This window comes from Sinocyclocheilus anshuiensis, unplaced genomic scaffold, assembly GCF_001515605.1.
Source record: "Sinocyclocheilus anshuiensis isolate Anshui unplaced genomic scaffold, SAMN03320099.WGS_v1.1 scaffold145, whole genome shotgun sequence".
NCBI classification, from domain to species: Eukaryota; Metazoa; Chordata; class Actinopteri; order Cypriniformes; family Cyprinidae; genus Sinocyclocheilus; species Sinocyclocheilus anshuiensis.
The window spans coordinates 2228041-2233943 of record NW_015537973.1 but is presented as its reverse complement, the minus strand read 5'-3'; the positions used below and the strand labels follow the sequence as shown (position 1 = coordinate 2233943).

Sequence of the window (5903 nt, the reverse complement as noted above, 5' to 3'; positions counted from 1 at the left end):
TTTTGTTGAACACAAAATAAGATATTTTGAAGAATGTTGGTAACCAAACAGTTGATGGTAGCCATTGACTTCCATTGTGTGGGGAAACTATGGAAGCCAATGGGTACTGTCAACGCTACCAGAATTTCTTCAGAATATTTTTTTTCAATGGAAGAAAGTAACTCATACAGGTTTGGAACAAGTAGAGGGTGAGCAGATGACAGTTTTTAATTTTTGGGTGAACTATCCCTTTATAACACATTAATGCATATAGAACAGACAGGAATTTTATTTATGATGCTGTTCATGTGGTTATCAGAGCTCACTGTCCATTCTCATGTAAAACTGCACCTCTAAAAATGAGATTAAGCTACTGTTTCTCACCTCTAGCATTTCCAGAGTAAAAACTAGAGGCTGAGGATTGACCTGCAACTTATCCAGATCGGGGTGACCCATAGAATGATGCGAGTGAACCTGAGCTATTCCACAGCAGTGTCTCTGTCCTTCCAGTGGGTCTTTTCCATGGCTGATGTTGCGTAGTGACAGAGAAACCAGAGGGTAGAGAGCTGTGTGCTATTACAGTAAGAAAAAAAAAAGTATTGAGTCAAAATATCAGAAACAATAAAACAATAATTTGTTCATATTTACATATGTGACCCTGGACCACAAAACCAGTCATAAGTAGCACAGGTATATTTGTAGCAATAGCCAAAAATACATTGTATGGGTCAAAATTATTTTTCTTTTGCCAACAATCATTAGGCTATTAAGTAAAGATCACGTTTCATGAAGATATTTTGTACATTTCCTACCGGAAATATATCAAAATTAGTAATATGCATTACTAAGAACTTCATTTGGACAACTTTAAAGGCGATTTTCTCAATATTTTTTTTTTTTTTTTTTTGCACCCTCAGATTCCAGATTTTCAAATAACTGCATCTCGGCCAAATATTGTCCTATCCTAACAAACCATACATCAATGGTGAGCTTATTTATTCAGCTTTTAGATTATGTATAAATACATAAAATTATGACTGGTTTTGTGGTCACATATATGTAATATTACAAAATCAAATATGTAGATGTGCACATATTAGAAGGCAGAGACCTTAACATCACAGGTGAACTCCGCAATTTCACCCTCTCTCATAGTGGTAACCACTTGCTCCCACACAGGAAGCTTGAACTTCTTCCCCAGTATGAGCTCCATAGGTTTACTGAGACCTCCCATTGTCCTGGAGTCATCCAACACAATGCCATCACAAAGGCTAGTGCGGTAATGAAACTTCACCTTTCAAGGTCGAAAAATACAAAATAATTCATTTGGTTATTTATTATAAAGAATTTAACGTATAGCTCTGGTATTAGTTGCATTACGACTTTTAGTTTGATTGAAATTCTCTATATTTTGAGCCCAACAGCCTCTCAGTGCCGGAACATTTTGTTTACATTTAATATTGCTCTGATACGCTAACTCTTTATTCGATTCACATTTTGTCTAAATGTTAAAAAAGCACATATAATAGATTTTACTACAGTTATAGGCCTATGCTCCCTTGCCTTCGCCTCAAGCACCACAAGGTACAGAGAGAAAAGATGTACGTGGCTTTCAGCTGTCACTCAGAAGAGATCAACCTTTTTCTCCTCTCTCTGTGCCAAAAATGCAAACAGACAAGACATCCTGTTTGTGAGACCGCCTTCATAGACTGTAGCATCAGGTATCCCTCCCGATGCTTAGCTAACGGCTAAATCTGAATACCTAGCGTCTCCGTGTAAAAAACCGGACACACACCAGTTGAAATATTTCTTTTAATATTCCGATATATGCATAACACATTAAGCTGAACGACTCTGGGCTATTTTCAGTCGAAATCAAGCCCATGTTATGCGTCAAAAATGGCGACTCCAGCTAGCTCAGAATTCGAGACGTTAAACCATAACACATTTGTTGATCGTCTTGTGACATTTCATTACTGTAAAATGTATCCTGTACGTTACACTACCTTTGTTCCATTGGGAAACGTTGAAAGTTCTCCTTTTCCGGGAGAGATGACTTTTTTCTGAACGCCATCAGCTCTTAGCTTTGTGTCTATTTCCTCCATTCTTCTGGAAGATGTAGAAGAGTGTCGCTCCGCTGAGTCTAGATGGCGCTGCAGCAGCGGCTCATTAGAAGAGTGTCGCTCCGTTGAGTCTAGATGGCGCTGCGTGACAGGGGTTACAGTAAACAGACTACACTTCACTCGCCTACTGCCGCTGCTTCTTCTTCTTCTTGACTTTCCATGGGTGTTTGGCATACAGCTGTAAGGTGCATTACCTCCACTTGCTGGTTTGGAGTGTGGGTTAAAATTGTACAACCAGATTCGTGTTACTGAAAAACCCGTCTTTTTCAGATATTGCATTAAATTAAAACATTTATCATATTAATTATTGTTTCCTCATTTCTATTTTCTTTGTTATATTCTCCCTTTACCAACATTTCTTTGAATGTTCGAAAACCGTCTTCCGGTTTTCGTCTTCCAGCTGTTTTTTGTCATCTCTCCACGTTGTTTAATTCAAAACTTAATTTCAGTCTTTATATATTTTACTTTCATGTCTCCGTTGGCTTTTTTGTGGCTTCCTTTGCACACTTATCTGCCAACTTGTTTCTTTTTACACCTATGAGCTGGTGGTACCCATCATCTGAACCCTGTATATTGTCTGAACAGGACAAATGGTCTCCATTAGCACATCAACTTTGCTTTTCATGTTACCTGTTTCTAATCTCTTTAAAAAACAATTTGAGACAGAACATGCTCTCAATGGTTTATTTTACTCAACCCACTGTAACACTATTAGTATTGCAATGATTTTTCCAGTGTATACTGATAGGTTGTCTAAAAATCTTTTAATGATTTTGGAATTAAAATCTGGTACAGTGAATATCACACCTACTTTGTTATCTGTATTTTCAATGCACCTAAATATACATTAAAATAACTAATTGTTTTGAATATTAATTATTTGAGAATTATATCTGGTCCTTGTTTTCCTTGTCTAACAGTGTCACGTACAGTAGGTTGTGGTATACATGTATATGTGGAATTATTGACCATGGTACTGTTGGATTTTATTTCCATTTCTTTTGTCACTTTAGGTATTTTCCCACTTCAGTACTTCACATCAAACCTGGTTATAGAAAGATTTAAGAGTGTGTTTTGTGATTTTTATAAAGAGAGTATTTTCAACTTTTCTTTGACTGTTTTTGTACTAAAATTGTTCTGGTCTTATTTAGCCTGTCAATCAGGAATCATTTTGCAAGTCAATGTCTATTACAGTATACAGCATAAATAGAGGGGTGCAGATACACTGAAATTCAACAATAAGCTTTAAGTTTACTTTTATTAAACTACTGTAAAATAAATCTTTTGGAAAATGGAAGAGATGTCATGTTATGATGATCTTACCTACTGACAAGCCAGCTATGAACCAATGGTTCAGATTGATCACGATCAGGTCGTCACTGTCTGGAAACATCCCGCATACTAGCGAGAACAAGAGTACTCCCAATGAATATACTGTCGCTGCATGGCTCCCCGTGCTACTTGCCCTCTGATATAAATCGGGTGGACAGTACATTTGTGTGCCTGTAAGAAGTACAGATTTTGTGTTATGTGCATTGCATTACCACAGCATTTCGTCTAGATGCCCATTAGCATGATACTGGAGTGATTCCTATTCGATGGCTTCAATACATACCCATGAATGTAGTATAGGGTGCGCTTTGAAGGAGGTCACTGCACCCAAAGTCAATAAGTTTGACTTCTAGGGTGTCCTTGTTGATCAAAAGGTTTTCCTTTTTGATGTCCCGTGTGCAGCACTCCACGTTGGCAGCTCATGTAAGCGGCTTGTGTTGCCTGCCGCATGACAACCCGAGCCAAGTCCTCATCAATTCTGCCTCCATGGTGCTGCACAAAATCAAACAAGTCCTCGCAGGGAATAGGCTGCTCCAGAATCATGATGTAGTATTCACCCAGATCCTTCCAGTCCAGCAGATGGATTATCTGGGGAACTCTGGGGCCTTCATTTGCGAGGATTAAAAGAGCGACCTCCAGTGGAAGAGGTTCAGACTGAAAGAAAAAAGATTTTTATGATGGTTAGACGGAGGTGGATTCCCAAATACTTAATAAAGTGATTCAAAGGAAAAAAATATAGAAAGAACAGTCTACTTACAAAGTTGATGTATTGTGTATCCTTTGTTTTCTTGACAAACTTTACTGCCACCTGATCAACAAAAGAAAGAAGAAGAATTTGTGTGAGCAATATTTATAACTAACATATGTAGAGATCATATCATTGCCTTCATTAATTCTGAACAGACATGTAAAGTTTTGTGAATGTAAATTCCAAGCATGAATTTAAAAACATGCAGAGCATATTTGGTCAATCTTACAGTTTAAAGAGGTCAGTTGCTCTAAACAGTGGACATACAATACACTAGAAGGACTTGCAACAAATGCAAAAGGATAAAGATAAGAAATGACTAGCTAAGTAGATAAATAAATAAAAATTGACACCTCAAGGCCATCCTTCACATGCCTCCCTTCGTAGATGGCTCCAAATCCTCCTTGACCCAGCATATTTCCGACTTCATAGAAGGAAAAAATGTCTGTAAAAGATAAATAAGAGTATTTGACATTAAACATCAAGCAGTGGCATGTCCAACATAATTTATATTTATTTAACTTAAAACTATGTTAAACAGTTTTCTTTCATCTTATATAGTTCACACATGCGGTTTTATAAGCTCAGCTTAATTGAAATTCATTTGGATTTTTGTTAGAAGTACAACAAACGTATTAAAATATGATTTTTTTTTACATAAAAACTTTAAATTCATATTCATCAACTACCCATTAAACGTATATAAAAATCAACATCAAGTATAAATTTTCAAAGTGCAAATGAAACACTGCTTCATACCTGAGCAAGGATCAAATAAGGACTTGGTGTGGCCTGAAGTTTGTAGGGCGTCCGCACTCCAGTCGGATATAGCACGGACTGGAGCTTGTTGGGCATCAAGACTCCAGTCGGATTTGGTGCAGACTGGAGTAGGGCTGCTCGATTATGGCAAAAATCATAATCACGATTATTTTGGTCAATATTGTAATCACGATTATTTAACACGATTATGAGGGGGCCATATGACCAAAACTTTATATGAGTGATTTATTTAAAGATAGTGATACATATCAAATATATATTTCCTGTAAATAAGGTTGCTAGGACATCTACATTGTAGAGACCAGCGGAATTTCACAATTCTCAATCCCACATCAGAATATTTTGGTAACTAGCCTATTAGTAACAAATAAACAAACAAAAAGTCCTCAAAATGATTGAAAACAATTAAACTGTCAGTAATAAAAAAGCAAAGGACAAATACAATAGAATAAAAAGATACAAATGAAACAAACTGTGCTTTAATGTTTTTTTTTATGCAAGTCTCAAGCAGTTAGCAGCGTACTACAGAAATGAATAATCAAATGTAAAATAAAACAGCATAGTCTTCACTGTATGAATTAAACTTTCTTTGTTTCTTATTAAAGCTAAAAAGTCCTTCAGTGGAGAGCAGTGTGTGATTTTGAATTTGTCTTTTGTTGTTTGATTAATATTAAGCACACAGTCGTAGCAGGAATATTAGGCTGCTGTCACTTTAAGAGCCGCACGGATCCAACTTACCGTTACACGCGTATTTTCATTCTCAACTCTTTACGTTCATTTACTGCATGACCGACGAAGGTATACATGAATAATCACTAAGCGCCGTATTTTAACACATTTTTGCGTGTATTTTACCATTTAGGCGCGCACCTTGAGCTAAAAGATGACTTTACAGTCCGTGTTCTGCTCCGTCTCTGAGCGCATATATCTTCCTGAGGAGC

General features: G+C 36.8%; 1 pseudogene; it reads right to left on the bottom strand.

The window, feature by feature from the left end:
* LOC107671156 (AH receptor-interacting protein-like) overlaps nt 1-4598 on the bottom strand; it is an 11654-nt pseudogene extending 7056 nt beyond the window's left edge.
* Between the last annotated feature and the right edge of the window lie 1305 nt (nt 4599-5903).